Below are 20,581 nucleotides of genomic sequence, written 5' to 3'. Positions count from 1 at the left end.
AGGGAGAGACAGAGAGAAAAGTTTGCCACCACTGGCTCACTCGCAAAATGCCCTCAATCCCCATAGCTGAGCCAATCCAAAGCCAGGAGCCAAGAACTTCTTCCATGTCTCCCCCGCTGGTACAGGGGCCCAAGCACTTGGGCCATCTTCCACTGATTTCCCAGGCCATAAGCAAAGATCTGGATTGGAAGAGGAGCAGCCAGGACACAAGCTGGAGCCCATATGGGATGCAGCACCACAGGCAGAGGCTTAGCCTACCACCCTACAGTGCTGGCCCCAGGCTTTACAGTTGTTTAAAGTACACTTTTTTTATGGGAGAAAGAACAAAACTTTCATAAATAACAGATAGGCACTAAGCTCCCTGTTTAAGTGCTGAAAGCTGGCTCAAGGTCAATGAAATAACTTTGAGATATTTTTGTTGGCAAGAGAAAAAAATATGAGGGAAGAGAAAAAATTCCATTCCAACTTACCTGTTACCTTTTTAAATGAAAAACACAGCATCACACAAAGCAAAAATTTAGTCACTCATCCAATTAACTCTGCATTCCTTCTAAATTCAACTACAAATAAATCCGATTTCAAAATTAGATTATTGATGTTCAGCACGCATGCTATATTATTTTAAATTCAAATCAAAATGGGGCCAAGGTCAAAAGGTTGTACTAGATATTTCCTGATGTTAAGGCAGTACTACCATAATATTTTTTAACTTCCTCACCTACTAGTTTTCCTTTCTCAAGATAGTGTAAGTTATCTATTCCAGGTGTTCAATGTTGTAATCTAGACTTGTATGACTAAACTCCCCTTTTCTTGTGGATCCAATCAATCCACAGAAAACATACATTCTATTTTACCCCTCTCTGCCTTTACATGGGTAAAGATCAAACTGTAGGAAAGCTTGCAGTATATAAGTCTGTATAAATCTGAAATTTAGTATTAGGAAGCTAATTATTGCTACATGCCCATATTCTTTACATTAGCATTCTCAATGATAAAATGTGATATTATATGCCAATCTTCCTGGTTACTTTATCTTATGTCTCAAGTTGGTCAGAACATGGAGTGGAAAGAGAGATAACTGATTGTTTTATGGTACTTTGAATTCAGTGGCCAAAATGTGTTTTTATTTGCTGTAAGTTTAATCTGGAAATCATTGGAACATCACATATAAAAAATATATACAATGAATGATACCTTTTAAATAGCTTCTATTGATAATGTTTGTCACAATGACTTGATCAGCCCTTGTCCTGACTGTCGAGGAACAACTTAATACTTTATCCCTTTTAGTATTTTTTTGTTCTACTTAATACTATTGGTTGAACTCTGTAATTAACACACAATTATTCTTAGGTGTTTAAATTTAACTGAAAAGTGATCCCTGTTAAATATAAGAGTGGGAATAAGAGAGGGAGGAGATGGACAGTTCAGCACATGCTCAATCGGACTCACCCCAATGGTAGAGTTAGAAACGTGCCAAGGGATTCCAGTTCAATCCCATCAAGGTGGCATGTGCCAATGCCATCTCACTAGTCAAAGTGATCAGTTTCAGTTCATAATTGACCATAATGATAGGATTAAGAGTCAAAAGGATCACACAAACAAGACTAGTATCTGCTAATACTAACTGATAGAATTAAAAAGGGAGAGAATGATCCAACATGGGAAGCGAGATACACAGCAGACTCATAGAATGGCAGATGTCCTAAACAGCTCTCTGGCCTCAGAATCAGCCCTTAAGGCAGTCGCTTCTGAGACTTTTAATGGCAGACATTTCTTCCCATGAGATATTTTACCCTATAAATTTGTATATTTATTACATGTAAATTTCTTAAATATTAAATAGGGAATCAAAACACTTCTGTTCAAATAATGACCAATCATGGGCTTGAAACAATTAAAATAATTATAAATTCAAAATCTCTGAGTCTTAGACTCATTAATAAATAAGATAAAATATTCCATTGTTAAAGTAAGTCTTGCTACATGAATTTTCTTCCCCCAGTTGCTGGGACTATTTTTATATATATTTATAAACAGCTCTAAATGTAATCAGTATATCTAAATTTTTCCAAGGTGGGAAAATAAAGAATTCAGGTCTTCAATTGTATAATTCTCACCAGTAAGTCCTTATAATATATTGTAGAATTTTTGTCTAGCTCTTATTATTACAAAAAATTTGCTATTTTTTCTGCCACCTACATAAAATTCTTTCTTTCACATTCACAATAAATTCTTGTTTTTCAAATTACAATTGTATGGGTTAGAGTTCACTCAAGTAAATGGCTTACTTTAATTCATGTAATTAGAGAACTGCCCAAACCCTGGAAGAACTGACTGAGGAGATGTCTGGAAACCTCCTCCCAGAGCGTCAACGTCAAGCACAGAAACAGACACTGATTGGGAGCTGACACCAAGTAGCTACTAACAATATCAAGAAACTTGAGGAGCAACTCTAATAATAAGATAGTAATGAGTTTATAGTGTTTGAACATTTCCAAATACCCACATTAAAGTGGATAGACAGAAAAAATAAATAACTCATGAACAATATTTAGGACAAATCTAGGTAGCAAGGTATAACCAGAAACTGAATTACATGAGGGTCTCTACCAATTGCTACAAGAACTGTAAGCTATCAGAGTTGATACCAGAAGAAGCAAATGGAAAGATCCAAGACCAGAACACTAAATCACCAATGTGAATTCATAGAAGCTGGAATAGTTAGAGACACTACCCAGTCTAATAATGTGTAAATGCACAAGTCTCATCAAGAGCTGGAGATGCTAAGGAAAGCTATAAAATACTACGTGTCAAAACTGACCAGCCACAGATCATTACAGGAGAGATTCTCTCTCTTTTTTTTTTTTTTTTTTTTTTTTGACAGGCAGAGTGGACAGTGAGAGAGAGAGACAGAGAGAAAGGTCTTCCTTTTGCCGTCGGTTCACCCTCCAATGGCCGCCACGGCCGGCGCGCTGCGGCCGGCACACCGCGCTGATCCGATGGCAGGAGCCAGGAGCCAGGTGCTTTTCCTGGTCTCCCATGGGGTGCAGGGCCCAGGCACTTGGGCCATCCTCCACTGCACTCCCTGGCCACAGCATAGGGCTGGCCTGGAAGAGGGGCAACCGGGACAGAATCCGGCGCCCCGACCGGGACTAGAACCCGGTGTGCCGGCGCCGCTAGGCGGAGGATTAGCCTAGTGAGTCGCGGGGCCGGCCGGAGAGATTCTTCACTAAGAAAAATACCCTCGGCATGGAAACAAAGCTGTGCACGAGAGGGATGACAAAGATAAAGGAAAGGGAAGGCCCAGATAAAAGAGCAGACGACTACAGTATCTGTGCACTTCAGAATTTAAATTACTTTAACTCTGAAGTCTACATAAAGCAAGAAATAAAAAGGTACTCCTTGAAATTAGGAGTATAATAATCCTTCCTGAAATTTAAAGAAATCAGTTTAACACTGTGGAAGAGCACAAGAAATTAATACAGTAATATCCTAGACAAAGAAAAAACTATGCAGCAAAAAGGGATTGTTACAACCAATGAAACCACATAGAAAGATACAGCCACAAATAAAATGAAACAAATCCAACTAATGCAAGTTTTTTTTTTTTTTTTACACCTAAAACAGCTCTAGACAAGAAACTGAAATAAAAGTAAAAAGCATTTCCATATGAAGACTACACTAGAATGAATACAAAACAAGGGAAAATTTAAGGAAAATAGAAGGTGAAAAGAAGATCCTTTTTTGTTTTTAAAATTATTTTATCTATCTATCTATCTATCTATCTATCTATCTATCTATCTCAAAGACAAAGTGCCAGAGATAAGGATGGATGGATGGATGGATGGATGGATAGATAGATAGATAGATAGATAAATCTTATATTCACTGGTTCACTCTCCAAATGCCCACAACAATTAGGTCTAGGAAAGGCCTGAAACAGGAGCCAAGAATTCTAGCAGAGTCTCCCACATGGGTGGCATAAATTCAAGTACTTGAGCCATTTTCTGTTGCTTCCCAGGCACATTAGCAAGGAGCTGGATGGGAAGCACAGAGTACTTAAGACTTGAAACCCGCGCTTCAATATGGGATGCTGCAGCAGTGTTGAGAGCTGACCACAGTGCCTGCCCCAATGTCTTATTTTCAACAACAAAAAGAAGGGTTGAGAATTGTGGTGCAGCAGGTTAAATTGCTACTTGAGATAACTACATCCATATCAGAGTGCCAGCTGGAGTCTTGGCTACCCTGCACTTTTTTTTTTTTTTTTTTTGACAGGCAGAGTTAGACAGTGAGAGAGAGAGACAGAGAGAAAGGTCTTCCTTCCGTCGGTTCACCCCCCAAATGGCCACTACCGCCAGCACACTGCACCGATCCAAAGCCATCTTTCCATCCAAGTGAGAAATCCAGATGCACCTGACTTCAGCCTTGACTAGCCCTGTATGTTGGGAACATTTAGGGATTAAATCAGCCATGGAAAATCTCTCTCTTGATTCTCTCCCCTGCCCCTCTCTGTCTTTCTCACTCTGTATCACTCTGCCTTTCATGTAAATGAATACATCTTTTAAAAAGCAGAAAGAAGAAAATATAAGAATGATTTGTGAAATAAATAACAATGTTAAAGGCAGGCAAATAAGTTGCAAGATTTTAATAATTGGAGTCTTTGTAGAAGAAAGGCAAATATTGGAAACAAATGATAAAAATTATCATTCAATAAATTTTTCTGATAAAATTTATATTTTATCAGAACTTTGAATGATCAAAAAAGAAAATCACTATCATAAAAATTATTGGAGTTAAATAATAAAAATTCTGTTGGAGATCTAGAGAAAAAAGAGCAAGTGATTTGTAAGGGGAAGGACATTTTTATCATATCAGACTTCATAATAACAATGTAGTGTACAGTAAAATAAATGGAGTAACATCTAAGATCCTTAAAAAATGTGAGTGAGCTGAAGATCTTTATATTCATAAAGCACTGACTTTCAAGTATGAAAGGTAGAACTACATACTTATCACCAAGTAAGAATGTACAGATTATTATTTCTATGGACCTTTACTGAAGTATACACTTGAAAATAAGCTCAACAACCAACATGACTGATGAGATGTTTTTATAAGAATGGGCAATGAGGACTAAAGATGTAATTACTTATGAAAGAAGTCAAAAGACAAATTAAATGAGGAGTATAGTAAGTAATACGAGGGTACTTCAAAAAATTTTTGACAAATGGAATTAAATTATATGTATATTTTGTTGTAAAAATGTTTTGAAATCCATTTTTGAAAGTGTCATAAAATGCATTGTTGTCTTTCTGAAGATCGCTCTTAGATATGAATTTCAAACTTTTTTTGCACAAAAATAGATTTATCTTTTATTTCCATTTTCCATGTATTATTTTATATTCAGCTATAACAATTTGAGGGGGGGATGTGGACAATATGTGCAAAAGTTGTTAATTTAAAGAAAATCTTCATTTAAGATAGAGGGAGAGAGAGAGAGAGAGAAGCAGATCTGCCATCCAGTGGCTGATTCCTCAGATGAATGCAATGGCTAAGGCTAGGCCAAGGACAGAGCCAGGAGCCTGGAACACAATTGAGGTCTCCCAAATGTGTGACAGCAACCCAATCACTGGAGCCACACCTACCTTCCAATATCTTCGGTAACAGGAAGCTGGAATCAGAAGTAGACCTGAGTATCAAACCCAGGAATTTCAGTGTGGGCCATGGGCTTCCCAACCACAAGGTCAAACACCTCCCCAAATTGTTAATGCTCCAATAATTCCTGCCATAAGAAAAACTAAGTAAAACATGCTGAGTGGCATAAACAGCAGAAACTTGTTTTCTCATAGTTCTGACATCCAAGATCAAGATACTATCAGAATAGTTTCTAGTGAGGTTCTGCTTCCTGATTTGTTGATGGATAACTTCACATTGTATACTCTCATGGCCTTTTCTCATGTGTGCACATAGAAAGAGAGAGAGAGAGACAGAGACAGGGAGAGAGAGAGAAAGATGGAGAGAGAGAGAGGAGGCAGAGAGGAGATTGCCGATGTTTCTTTTCTTCCTGTAGGGGCATCAGTGCCACAGTTTAAAGCCCCATCCTTGCAACTTCATAGAACCTCTCTATACCCTTATAGGCTCTATACGGGATCATCACAAAGTTAATGGAAAATATATACTAAGAGGAACTACACATAGAATTCAAAATTTATTGTGCACTAAAATAAACTCATACAAACTTGTAATGTATATGAGGAGGATCTAATGTAAAGCATGAAGAATAAGATTCTAGATTGAGAAGAACCCCTATCAGAGCAGCATGAATTCTGCTAAAGTTAAAGCAAGAACAAATATCAAATTCATAGTGCAGCTTGTGTGGAAGAATGGTATAATTATTGATGCTTATGAAAATGGTATGGGGAAAATGCTCAAAGAAATGAACAGTTTACAAATGGATAGTTTATTTTAATAAGGGGTGAGATGATATTGAAGATGAAGCCTGCAGTGACAGAACAATCTGTTTATTTGTGAGGAAAAATTAATTTTGTTCATTCTCTAAGTGAACTCGTGATTAATAGCAGAAACAATAATCAAAGCAATGTACATCTCAACTAGTTCAGCTTAGGCAGTTCTGCCTCAATATTAAAGTCAATCAGACTTTCTACTTGATGAGTGCCAAAAACATTGTACCCAAATCAGCTGCAGATAAGAAGAGCTTTCAAGGAAAAATTTAAATAAGTGAGATCAAGACTTGAGCAATTTTTTTTTCAAAAGAATAATACCAATACAATCCTGAAGACAAAGTATAATCAAAGCAATAGACACAAAAGGTGCAAGCCGTCCAGTTAAAAGAAAGGTAGATTGTTTGAGGAAAAGTTCATGGCAAAAATTTTCGGAATGCTGAAAGCACTTTGCTTGTTGACCTTCTGGCAAGCCAGAGAATAATACCATTCACATGTTATAAAAGTGTTTTGAGACACTTATCCAAAACATTAGGAGAAAAACACCTAACTTACCCACATTGTCTTTCTCTACAATGACAATGTTCCCACTCATTTTTGATCAAACAAGTGATTTTGTGAGAGTTTCAATGAAAAATCATCAGGCATTCACCTTAGAGTTCTGATTTGGCCCCTGACATTCTTTTTCTGTTCTAATCTTATGAAACTGTTGAAAGGGCACCTAATTTTCTTCAGTTAATGCAGTTAAAAGGACTGCTTTGATATAGTTAAATTGCTAGAAAATTCAGTACTTTAGGGCTGGATTGAATGGCTGGGATTATTAGTTTGTTTGTTTTTTTTTTTCTAAATCTCACAATGTCTATTTTACTCTAATACTCCAATACATTACATTTTACTCCAATACATTTACATTTAGGTACTCTATTAGTTACCTTGGATCAGGGAAATATATGATATCTGTCTTTTGGGGACTGGCTTATCTCACTAAGAAGGCTGGTTCCAGTTGCATCCATCTTATTACAAAAGACAAGATTTTATTTTTTTTACAGCTGAGTAGCACTCCATAGTGTATATGTGCCATAATTTCTCTATCCAGTCAACAGATGATGAACATCTGAGTTGATTCCATATCTTAGGTATTGTGAATTGTGCTGCAGTGAACATGGGGGTATAGATAATTCTTTCATACACTGATTTCTTTTGGTTTAGGTAAATTACCAGGAGTGGGATGCCAGGATCATATGGTAGGTCTATATTCAGATTTCTGATGTATCTTCATAATGTCTTCCTCAGTGGCTGTACCAGTTTACATTCCCACCAACAGTAGATGAGGATGCTTTTTCCTTACATCGTCACCAGCATTTGTCATTTGTTGATTTCTGTATGAGAGCCATTCTAACTTGAGTGAGGTGAAACGTCATTATGGTTGTGATTTGCATTTCCCTGATGGCTAGTGATCCTGAACACTTTCTCAAATGTCTTTTGGCCATTTGAATTTCCTCTCTTGAAAAATTCCTGTTCAAGTCCTGTGCCCATTTCTTAACTGGATTGTTTGTTTTGTTGTTGAATTTCTTGAGCTCTTCATGGATCTGGATGTTAACCCTTTATCAGTTGTGTACTTTGTAAATATTTTCTCCCATTCTGTTGATTGCATATTCACTTTGCTGATTATTTCTTTTGCAGTATAGAAGCTCCTCAACTTGATGTAATCCAATTTGTCAGTTTTGGATTTGATTGCCTGTGTTTCTGGGGTCTTTTCCAAGAAGTCTTTACCTATGTCTATGTCTTAAAGAGTTTCCCCAATATTCTCCAACGATTTGATGTTATTGGTTCATAGATTTCCATCTTTAATCCATTTTGAGTGGATTTTTGTATAAAGTAGTGGTCTAGTTTCCTACTTCTGCATGTGGAGATCCAGTTTCTCCAGCACCATTTGTTGATGAGACGGTCCTTGCTCCAGGGATTGATTTTAATTCCCTTGTCAAAGATGAGTTGGTTGTAGGTTTATGGATTGATTTCTGCAGTTTCTATTCTGTTCCATTGGTCTACTAGAATGTCTTAATACCAGCACCAAGCTGTTTTAATTATAACTGCCCTGTAGTATGTCTTGACATGATGCCTCCAGCTTTGTTTGTGTTGTAGAAGATGGCTTTAGCTATTCAGGGTCTCTTGTGTTTTCATATGAATTTCAGCATTTTTTTAATCTGCAAAAATGTTGTTGGTATTTTAATTGGAATCATATTGTATTTGTAAACTGCTTTTGGTAGTACAGACATTCGATGCTATTGATTCTTTCAATTCATGAACATAGAAGATTTTTCCATTTTTTAATCTTCTTCTATTTCTTTCTTTAATATTTTCTAATTATCATCATAGAGATCTTTGACATCCTTGGTTAAATTTATTCCAAGGTATTTGTGGTTCTTTTTTTGTAGCTATTGTGATCTTAGAAGTTCTTTCTCAGCCATGGCATTGTCTGTGTAAACAAAGGCTGCAGATTTTTGTGTGTTGAGTTATATCCTGCAGCTTTACCAAGCTCTTCTATGAGTTCCATTAATCTCTTAGTGGGGTCTTTTGGATCTCCTGTATATAGGATCATGTCATCCTCAAATATGGATAGTTTGACTTCCTCCTCCTTCCCAATTTGTTCCCCTTTGATTTCTTTTTCTTGCCTAATGACTCTGGCTAAAACTTCCAGAACTATATTGAATAGCAATGGTAGGGGTGGGCATCCTTTTCCGGTTCCAGATCTCGGTGGGAATGTTTCCAACTTTTCCCCATTCAGTATGATGTTATCAAAGGTTTGATATAAATTGCCTTGATTGTGTTGAGGAATGTTATTTTAATACCCAATTTGCATAAGGTTTTCATCATGAAGAGATGTTATATTTTATCAAATGCTTTCTCTGTATCTATTGAGATAACCATATGGTTTTGGTTCTTCACTTTGTTAATGGTGTGTATCACATTAATTGATTTGTGAATGTTGAATCATCCCTGCACACCAGGGTAAATTTCACTTGGTCCAGGTGACTGATCTTTCTAATGTGTTGTTGGATTCAATTAGTTAATATTTTGTTGAGAATTTTTGTATCCATTTTTAGGGATATTGGTCAATAGTTCTTTTTCTTTGTTGCATCTTTTTTTTGGCTTAGGAATTAAGGTGGTGCAGGCTACATAGTAGTTTGGCAGGATTCCCTCCCTGTGATTGTTTGAATAGCTTGAAAAGAATTAGAATTAGTTCTTTAAATGTATGGTAGAATTCAGTAATGAAGCTGTCCAGTCGTTGTCTTTTCTTTGCTGGGAGGGTCTTTATTACTGTTTCAATTTTCAGCTTGGTTATTGGTCTTTTTAAATTTTCCTTATCTTCATGACTCGATTTTGATAGAATATAAGTCTTTAAGAACCTATTCATTTCTTTTAGGCTTCCCAATTTATTGTCATGTAGCTCTTTGTAGTAATTTCTGATGATTCTTTTCACTTCTGTGGTATCTGTTATTATGTTTCCTTTTTCATCTCTGATCTGTTGGTTTGGTTTGGGTCTTCTCCCTCTTTTTTTTTTTTTTTTGTGGTTAGTTGTGCCGATGGTATATCTATTTTGTTTATTTTTTCAAAAACCAGCTCTTTGTTTCACTGTTTTTTTTTTGGGGGGGGGGTTTCAATTTTGTTTATTCTCTAACTTTTAATTATTTTTTCCTCCTATTAATTTGGGGTTTGGTTTGTTGTTGTATTTCTATGTTTTGAGGTGTGTTAATAACTCATGTATTTGGTCCCTTTCCCATTAATCTGTAGGCACCAATTGCTATAAATTTCCCTTTTAACACTGCTTTTACTATATTTTGTAAGTTTTGATATGATGTTTTGTTGTTTTCATTTGTTTCCAGAAATTTTTGTCTCTCTTGATTTTTCCCATAACCCACTTTTCATTCAGAGCCACGTTGTTGTATATGATCTAGAAATTCTTGAGTTGTTTATAACAGTTTTATTCCATTTTTGTAAGAGAAGATTCATGTTATGATCTCACTTTTTTTTTTTTTAATTTGCTGAGACTTGCTTTATGGCTTAGCATATGGTCTATACTAGACAAAGTTCCATGAGAAGTGTGGGTATTCTGCCACTATGAGATGAAAAGTTCTGTAGTTATCCATTAGTTCCTTTTGGTCCATAATGTCAATTAACCCTATTGTTTCCTTGCTGGTTTTCTGTCTAGTTGATCTGTCTGTTGCTGAAAGTGAGTTACTGAAGGCTCTCATTACTATTGTCTTGGAGTTTATGTCTCCCTTTATATCTACTAACATTTCTTTTAAATAGTTAGGCACCCTGTAATTGGGTGTGTATTATTTATTATAGTCACTTCTTCCTGTTGAATTGATCCCTTAATCATTATATAGTACTCTTCATTGTCTCTTTTAACAGTTTTTATGTTAAAGTCTATTTGGCAGATATTAGGATGGCAACAGCTGCCCTTTTTTGCTTTCTATTCACAAGGAATGTCTTTTTCTATCCTTTCACTTTCAATCTATGTGTATCTTTGTTGGTGAGTATGTTTCTTGTAGGCAGCAAATAGATGAGTTTTGTTTTTTAATCCATTCTGCCAGTCTGTGTCTTTTAACTGGAGAGTGAGGCCAGTTACAGTGAAGGTGACTATTGATAAATAATGTCTGGGCCCTGCCATTTTCCCCAAATATTGCTATTGTTTACTTTGGATTTATTTTGTACTATTACTTGGGATTTTCTGCCTTCTTATTCTTTTATGATGATAGCTATCTTTCTGTGTTTCTGTGCATAGCACATCCTTTTATAAGCTTCAATGAGTGGTGACAAATTCTTTCAATTTCTGTTTTTATGGGAGGTCTTTATTTCACCATGATTCACAAATGAAAGCCTTGCAGAGTACAGTATTCTGGGTTGACAATTTATTTCTTTTAAGACTTGGACTATATTTTGCCATTCCCTTCTTGCATGTATGTTTTCTGATGAGAAGTCAGCTGTGAGTCTGGAGATCTTCTGAAAGTAATCTGGCATTTTTATCATGCACATTTTAGAATCTCTTTATGTTTTACCAGGGAAACTTTGACTAGAATGTTTCATAGTAATGATAGTTTCTAATCATGTCTATTGAGAATTCTATGTGCTTCCTCTACTTGCACGTCGCTTTCTTTTTCCAAATTAGGGAAGTTTTCTGTAATTATTTCACTAATCAGGTCTTCTTGTCCATTCGCTTTTTCCACACCTTCAGGAACTCCTAAGACCTGTATGTTGGGTCATTAGGTAACATCCCATAAATTCCAATGCTGTTTTTAAGTTTTATATTTTCTTTTTGTTTTTTGTTGTTTGTTTTGTTTTGTTGTTTTGGTCTGACTGTAAGATTTCCAAAGATTTGTCTTCTGGTTTGGATATTTTTTCTTCTGCCTCACCAAGTCTTCTGTTAAGGCTTTCCACTGCATTTTTTATTTGATCTATTGAATTCTTCATTTCAAATATTTATTTTTTAATTAGATTATTTGTTTTTATTGACACAAAATGATTTTACATATTTATGAGCTACAATGTAATATTTAGATACATGCATGCATTTTAATGATCAGATTATGATAACTGGCACCCATCACTTCATATATTCAAGATTTCTTTGTAGTGTGAACATTCAAAAGTTTTTCTTCTAGGTATTTAGAAATATACACTGTTATTTTTAACTATTGTTACTCTACTGTTCAATAGAACACCAGAAGGATTATTTGTTTTTGTTTTTGTTTTATTTTTCTTTTGCTTTTTTAATAAATGTGAATTTACAAAGTGCAACTTTTGTATTGTTGTGGCTCCCCCCCAACCTCCCTCCCTCCCGCGGCCCTCCCCTCTCCCACTCCTTCTCCCATCCCGCCCTTCGTCGAGTTTCATTTTCAATTACCTTCATATACAGAAGATCAACTTATACACTAAGCAAGGATTTCAACAGGCTGCACTCACACAGCCGCACAAGGTATAGGGTATTGTTCGACTAGTAGTGTTGTCTTTAAGTTTCATAGTAAAACACATTAAGGACGGAGATCCTAGATGGGGAGCCTGTACCCAGTGACTCCCTTTGTAGATTTAACAATTGGCACTCTTATTTATGGCGTCAGCAATCACCCGAGGCTCTTGCTATGAGCTGTCTAGGCTATGGAAGCCCCTTGAGTTCACCAACTCTGAACTTGTTTAGTCAAGGCCGTATCACAGTGGAGGCCCTTCCTCCCTTCAGAGAAAGGTGCCTCCCTCCTTGATGAGAAGGATTATTTTTACAATAAGAAAAAAATACTTTTTAATTCAATAAAAATAAACCTTTCTGAGGCTTAATTTTTAAAAATTTTTAAGCATTCTTTTATTTGAGTTACTTAATTAACTTTGAAGAAGAACCCAAGAACGATACAACTTTTGTGAGCACCTAGACATAACTATAGCTTATGAGACATAAGAATATCCTCCACTTGATACACTAAAACCAAGTAAATATCTGAGAACCAGTTTTACTACTAACTCTCCTAATCCAGCTCTTTGAGGACAGAGGTCCTGCATGGGAAATTAGTACACAACGATTCTTATTGTTAATTTGACAATTAACACTCTTGTGTATGACTTCAGTTATCACCAGAGGCTCTTGACACGAGCTGCCTGGGTAATGGTAATGTACCCACAAACTCCTCAAGTATTTATACAAGGCCATGAGAAAAATAGAAGTTCTCTCCTCCCTTCAGAGAAAAGTACATATTTCTTTTATGACCACTTCTTTCCACTGGGATCTCTCATAGAGATCCTTCATGTAGGACTTTTTTGCCTCAGTGTCTTGAATTTCCAAGCCTGAAATGCTCTCATGGGCTTTTCAGCCAGACTTGAATGCCTTAAGGACATTTCCAATATTTCAGTTTGATTTATCTTTAAAATCTCAATTTCATGGGAAAAAATTTTCATTCATATCATATATGGTTTTCTTTGTTTACAAATTTGCTTCTGATTACTTTGGGGTAATCTTTTGATTATTTTTTTTTAATTCTGTTTCTGGCATTTCCTCAATCTCTTCATCTTCACATTCTAATATTGATATGTTGTTTTGTTCCTTTGGGGAATGTCATGGTGTTTTCCTTATTCTTATTTCTTGAATTTCTGCATTTATTTTTAAGCAGTTGTGGAGTTAATTTTTGTTTTTTTCCCTCTGATGGCTTTTATCTTTGAGGAATGTCTCTGTGTCCTAGTGGAATGTCTGCACTTTCGTTGAATACCAAGTGGTGTATGGTAGGTGTGCCCAGGGAGCTCTGGTTGGTGCTCCAGGGTATGGCAGGTTTCCAGGGTAACACCCAAGTTAGATGTGGTAGATCTCAATACCCAGCTACAGCCTGCACCTTCTCATGTAACCACCATGCCTCCACAGTCTCAGCACACAAGGTTCCCATAGTTATGGAGCCCAGAGGTATCTCTCTGTCCTGCCAGCCTGTCCAGTTAACAGAGAGGCAGATGTTCCTCAACAAAGCTCCACCTAGATATTTTGATCCTTGGAGACTCGGGTGCCTCACTGCCCTATGTGGTTGCCGAGCCACCTCCAAGCCAGGCTCAACGTCAATGGGGACTGCAGATTGTTACCTCCACTGGAATCTCTGTATCACACATGTACACAAGATCCGCTGGTCAAATGTTGCTCCCTGTCTTCTACTGTGGCCGAGAAGTTGTCTGTGTGGGCCGGTTGCTGTGCAAGTGCACAAAGGCTTCTGCAGCTGGCTGCATAAACCCAACAAAGCACCTGGCCTTTCTCAGCCAGCCAGCCAATCCTGTGGTGGGGAGGTTGGACCAAGAGAAAAGTGCCTCCTTTACTTCCACTGGGTCCACTAGCAACTGCTAGCCTCCAGGGCTCTAGTCCAGACTCACGCCACACACTCTCTCTGGCTGTATCACCATGGCTTGCTGCAGTCTCATCTCTATTCCATCTCCAGACTGCCGCCTACTCTGGTCTTTGGCTGCTATAGTTGTGTTCATGCTTGTGCTGTGCGTCCACACGCTCCACATAGGTCCACGGCATTCTTCTTCCTCTTGTAGGATATCTAGTGTGTTTTTTTTTCTCCAATTCTCCCCTGAGAGTGCACTTCCTATACTTTTTTTTTTTACTGTTTATCCATAGCCTAGTAGAGTACTTCATTAAAAAAGGCATTTTAGTATCCTTTAAAAGGACAAAACATCCCAATTTAGTGAGGCCTCTATTTCTTTAAGAGAAAGAAATTACCTGACATCCAACAATCATCAGTTCATTCACTGTATTTTGTATATTTATAATATATATAAAGTGTATGTAACACATTAGACGAGTTTTTCACTAACACATGAATTATGGATAAATGAAAAATACACAAATACATATAGATTAGAGTACATGTTCAGTTTTTACTGAGGATATTTTGTCCTTTTTAAAGGATAATAAAATACCCTTTTTAATTATAAAATGTCTAATCTAAATATTAGTTAAAACATAATTTTCATATTGCATGTGTCACATTTCACAGTACTTGGAGTATATGCATTACATATGGGGAGCCACAAGTCTGGACAATTAAATTGGATATTAGGACCTTTGCCTATGTAAAAAAATGAAAAGCTATGATAAATAGGAAAGAAGCAATTTTTCTGTTGTGTGACACTGAAAAATTACACTGGGGTCCAGTTAGTTAACCTACAGTCCTTTACATTTCTGTTTATAATAGACTTCTTTGAGGTTGTGGTCAAGCTTACAGATTTACCTTTTCTCAGATTGATTATTTAAATGCATTTCATATAACACACACATGTAAGATTATAAAAAGTAATTACAATGAAATAGTTACTAATTATTTCAATTGAAATCTGTAGAACTAGATATATATATATAACTCAATTAAATCATTAATTATTAATATTTTGTGATATTTAATAGCTACTATAATTTTGAAGTAGCAATATTTCAGGATTACCTGTAAGAAAAACAATAGGACATGAAAATATTTTGATGATACTCCTAATACTGCAGTGGGTTTTTGTCAAGTCTTATGAATGAAGAAAAACTAACTTTAGCCACAGGTTAGCAAAAATAAAATGCAGGGTTTTTTTCTATCCAGTTCATAGATCTCATAAAATCTATGGATATTTAGGGCTTTCAGCATTCATGTTAAGGATTTCTGAGGTAAAATAATTTAGTGATGTCCATATTTCTTTAAGAGAATAAGTCTCTTAAGTCCAACTTTAATCAATTTATTACATTGTACATATTTATAATATTTTATAAATTTGTAACATTAAAACATCATATTTAAATATTTAGATAAGCTGATAAAATATAAAATGCAATTAAGAATATTAATAATTAATATGTCTATGTTATGATCCTAATATTTCTTCTGCATATGGCAGGAAAAACTTTACTTTTATGGTATAATTCTGATATTCATAACAAAGAAAAGAAAAACTCAACTGGTTTAATATTATATGTAAGAAATTAAAAAAGCAATTTTCTTTTCAAGAAGTTCAATTATTTATTCTAATCTCCCTCCTCTTTGAATATAAATTCTTTCTACCCAATTTAGGTTTTATTACACTTCTAAGTACATATTTCTTTTTAAAGCTGAAATTAGCCTGTTGGGTCTAGCAAATCATGGGCAATCATAGCATTTTTCACAATTACACTACTAATCAACTTTTCCTGTGTTGCTCATCTTCTCTAATAGTATAAAAAAGAGCAAAACACTATATTTCAGGAAACCTAACGTCCAGAGGATAAAGTTGGGCATGGGTGTGTAATGTTTTCTGTAATGTCATTGCATTATTACTTACATTTATTAAGACTGAAAAATTATTTATGAATCTCTTGATATCAGAAAGCATAAAATTATCTAATGGATCTTTGAAGTACTGACTAGTGACTCAAACCAGTTACTTGTCTGTCATGGCATGTAGTTTTCTCCTTTACAAAATGAAAGTAGCAAAAATCATGTCACCATTTTATTGTATCAGTATTGCTGGAAGATGTCTGCATACTAACCTATTCTATTAGGTTTGTTCTTTTTGTCATTGCTAACTATTATAATTGATTTGCCCATTCCAAATATATGTAATAATTGTTCTCCGTGTTGTAAGGAGATATTAAGATTTTCACTGTTCAATAATGAACGAGGCATTTCCAGACTTTACCATGTGGAAGTTTGTAAGAAAGAATTGCGATAAGGAAAGGAAATAATCAATGTTTTTAAATGAAATAATATAAGTAAAGATATTCTATAAATTTTAAGTCAACAACACAAAACATAGACTTATTTGAAGGTAATTATCTGAGGCAATTGTTAACCCTATTTGGCCAAGATCTCTGAAATCTGTCATTATGAACTTATTTCACATTTGTTAGAGGAAACAATACTTATGCAAACAAATAGAATATTAAATTCTCTCCTTCTCTTTTTCAGTTCCTTAATGGTCTATTGGGCATTTTAAGGCAGTAGATAATGGAAGACAAAACAATGGTATGTATTACAAAGGTTCACTGTGGCAGAAGTTAGGTTTAAAGTAGGATTGTCGCTCCCCCATTTGCGGAGGAACGACACTGGACCCTGCACTGTTCTTTCTGCCCAGCTCTTCCCGGGTTTGCTGCCGGCCCTCACTCACGGAGGAACAAAGCCGTCCCGGGTTAGCTGCCGACCCCCCGCCTCCGCGGAGGGGCAGCACCCCCTGCCGCTTTCCCTGCTTCCGCGGAGGAGCGGCACACCGCTGGCCGGCCTTCCATCAATCCATGCTCTGCTGCCCACACGCAGAGCACGCTGCTCTCCTCCAATCAGGAGCAGGATCAGCTCCTGCAGCTTATCAGTCAAACTGATGAGGCAGCTGCGTAGAGGTTGTTTGCTCCCTCTCAGCGCCATATTGTGGGAGAGCAGATGCATAGAATAAGTCTTAATTCCAGTAACTTAGTCTAGTCTCAGTTGCTCCCCACATAGGATCAGTTTGGTAGTTCCTGTTGTGTTCTCTTCCAACTTTCGTTAATATACACATAAAAGGGAATATTTTTTGAAAATTTCCAATGCAGAAAACCGTGCATAACAGTCATCCAATTATCAGAAGGTGGAAAGGGTTTCCTCCTGCCAAAAGTCTGAGAGAACTTGATTGAAAAGCATCAGATAGCCAACTGTGCAAGAATATGCTTGTCTGATTTCCTGAATATAGGGTAGAAGATGCTTTATAAAAAGATTCATGTATTTGAAATGCAGAGTCACAGAGAGAGCGCGTCCATCTTCTGGTTCACTCCCCAAATGTGTGCAATGGCCTTGGCTGGTCCAGACCGAAATCAAGAGCCTGGAACTCCGTCTGGGTCTCCCACATGGATGCAGGGATCCGCTGCTTTTCCAAGTGCATTAAAAAGAAGCTGGGTAGGAGGAAGTGGAGCAGCTGGGACTGTAACTGGTGCCCACATAGGATGCCTGTGTTGCAGGTGGTAGCTTAACCCACTGTGACATAATGCCAGCCCCAAGAAGAAATTTTTATCTTTTCCATTGTTGTCTATCATCGCATTAAAAGTAAAACAAACTTAACTAACTGAAGAACAAGATTTACAGCATTTGGAGAAGTTGTATTTTTGGTATGAATATTATTTTAGAAATCCAAAGGTTAATGCTCAATTGCCCTTTCAATGAAACCCTTTCTTCTTCCAAACAATAAACAACTCTTAGTTTAACCATACTAGAGCACACATCACAACAGGTAAGCCATTTCAATCTGGGACAGATTCTGACTAGTTCCCACAACATTATCAGGAAGCCTGATTTGGCATAGAGTTGTCTCTGGGAACCCTGGAATTACAGATTCCTTATCTCCATTTGCAGAGTATGGATGCAGACTATTTTAAATGGAAACTGAAGACCTCTATTTCAGCATACCTTTCAGTGATTAGAGTAATGGCCTTGCACTGGGGTCACCGATTAAGTGTTCATGACAAATATGTCCATCATGACATTTTATTATGGACCCTGGAATCATAATATCACTTTTTTATTTTAAGATTTATTTTTTATTTATCTGAAAGGCAGCATGACAGAGATAGAGGAGAGACAAAGAGTGAGAAAGAGAAAGAGAAGAAAGAAAAAGAGAAAGGGAGAAAGAGATAGAGAGAGAGAGAGAGATCTTTATTCCACTGGTTCACTCCCCAAATAGTTGTAATAGCCAGGTCAGGGAGAAACCAGAACAAGAGCAGGAACTCCATCCAGATCTCCCACTTGTGGGGCAGATGCCTGAGTCCTTGGGCCATTATCCACTGCCTTCCCAGATATTGGTGAAGCAGAATTGGAAGCAGAGTAGCTAGGACTTGAACAAGCATTCTAATATGGGATGCTGGCACAAGTAGGGAGTTAACTCACTGTGCCACAGGCCAGATCTCTTTTGATTTTTAATTGACATCATATTTTTACTTATTTATGGAGTACACTATTATAAATAAACACAGACATATATGCATTTATTCAATGATCAAATCAGAGTAATTAGAAAAAATCTCAAATATTACCCTTTCTATGTGTTGGGAGCCTTCAAACCCTTCTCTAGTTATTTTGAAATGTAAAATCAATTATTGTAGACAAGTTACCCTCGTGTGCCATGTAACATTAGAACTACTACTGACACTCTCATTGTATTCGTGTCTATTATCTACATTCTCACTGTCTCCATTATCCCTCCACTTCCTTAGCATTTATTTACTTCTGTTCTCTCTCTGTTTCTAGGTAGTCAACTTCTTTAGCTTCCACAAATGAGTGAGAGCATGTGATATTTGTCTTTTTTAAATTTTATTTAAGTTATACAAGTTTCATGTATTTCTTATATGCAGATTTGGGAACATAGTGAAACTTCCCACCCCACCCTCCCTCCCAGCCACGCTCCCACCCTTCTTTCTCCTCCCTCTCCTATTCCCACTCTTAATTTTTACAAAAATCTATTTTCAGTGTTCTTACTACACATATGGTTAGCCCTACACTAAGTAGAGTTCAACAAGTAGTATGAAGAAAACAATACTGTTCTTCAACAAAAGAGACAAGGGCTATAAAAAAAAAAATCATCAAATCTCAATATATCCATTTCACTCTAATACATTATTTTTGGGGTACTCTGTTATTACCCCAGATTCAGGAAAACATTATAACTGTCTTTTAGGGATTGGTTTATTTTGTTAAGTATAATGGTTTCCACTTGCATCTATTTTGTTGCAAAAGACAGTATCTCATTTTTTTTACAGATGAGTAATACTCCATAGAGTATATATATCATTCTTGATACAGTCAGATTAGTATCTACCATATTTCATACTGTTGTCTATTTGTTGCCTTTATTCTTTTTTTAAATGATACCATATTTATTTAAAGATTTAATTAATTTATTTGTTAGACAGAGTTACAGAGAGAGGTAGAGCCAGAGAGAGAGAGAGAAAGAGAGAGAGAGATCTTCCATCTGCTGGTTCACTCCCCAAATGACTTCAATTGCCAGAGCTGAACTGATCCGAAGCCAGAAGCCAGGAGCTTTGTCCAGTTCTTTCATGCACATGTAGGGGCCCAAAGGCTTAGGCCCTCTTTTACTGCTTCCTCAGGCCACAGCAGAGAGGTGGATCATAAATATATCAGCCAGGACTCGACCTGTCACCCATATGGAATGCTGGTGCTGCAGGCTGTGGCTTTCACCTGCTGTGCCACAGCGCTCGCCCCATTGCCCTTATTCTTTGCTCCTATTTTTCTCTTTCTCTTTTCTTTTTTTTTGTTTGTTTGTTGTGGTTTAAATTGAACACTACATATGATTCCATTCATTTCCTTTCTTTTTTAAATTTTATTGATTATACAAGTTTGAAGTATTTCATATATATACAGATTTAGGAACATAGTGATACTTTCACCTTACCCTCCTCCCATCCGCACTCCAACCCTTTTTCCTCTTCCCTCTACTAGTCCCATTCGTAATGTTCACAAAGACCTATTTTCAGTTTACTTAACATTCAGAAGGTTAACCCTATACTATGTAAACAGTTCAACAAATAGTATGAACAAAATAACACTGTTCCTCAATAGAACAAGGACTGTAAACAATCATTGAATCTAAAAATGTCCATT

This window comes from Oryctolagus cuniculus, chromosome 11 (assembly GCF_964237555.1).
Source record: "Oryctolagus cuniculus chromosome 11, mOryCun1.1, whole genome shotgun sequence".
Classification (NCBI taxonomy): domain Eukaryota; kingdom Metazoa; phylum Chordata; class Mammalia; order Lagomorpha; family Leporidae; genus Oryctolagus; species Oryctolagus cuniculus.
The sequence above is the reverse complement of the archived record's forward strand: the minus strand, read 5'-3'. Positions refer to the sequence as shown.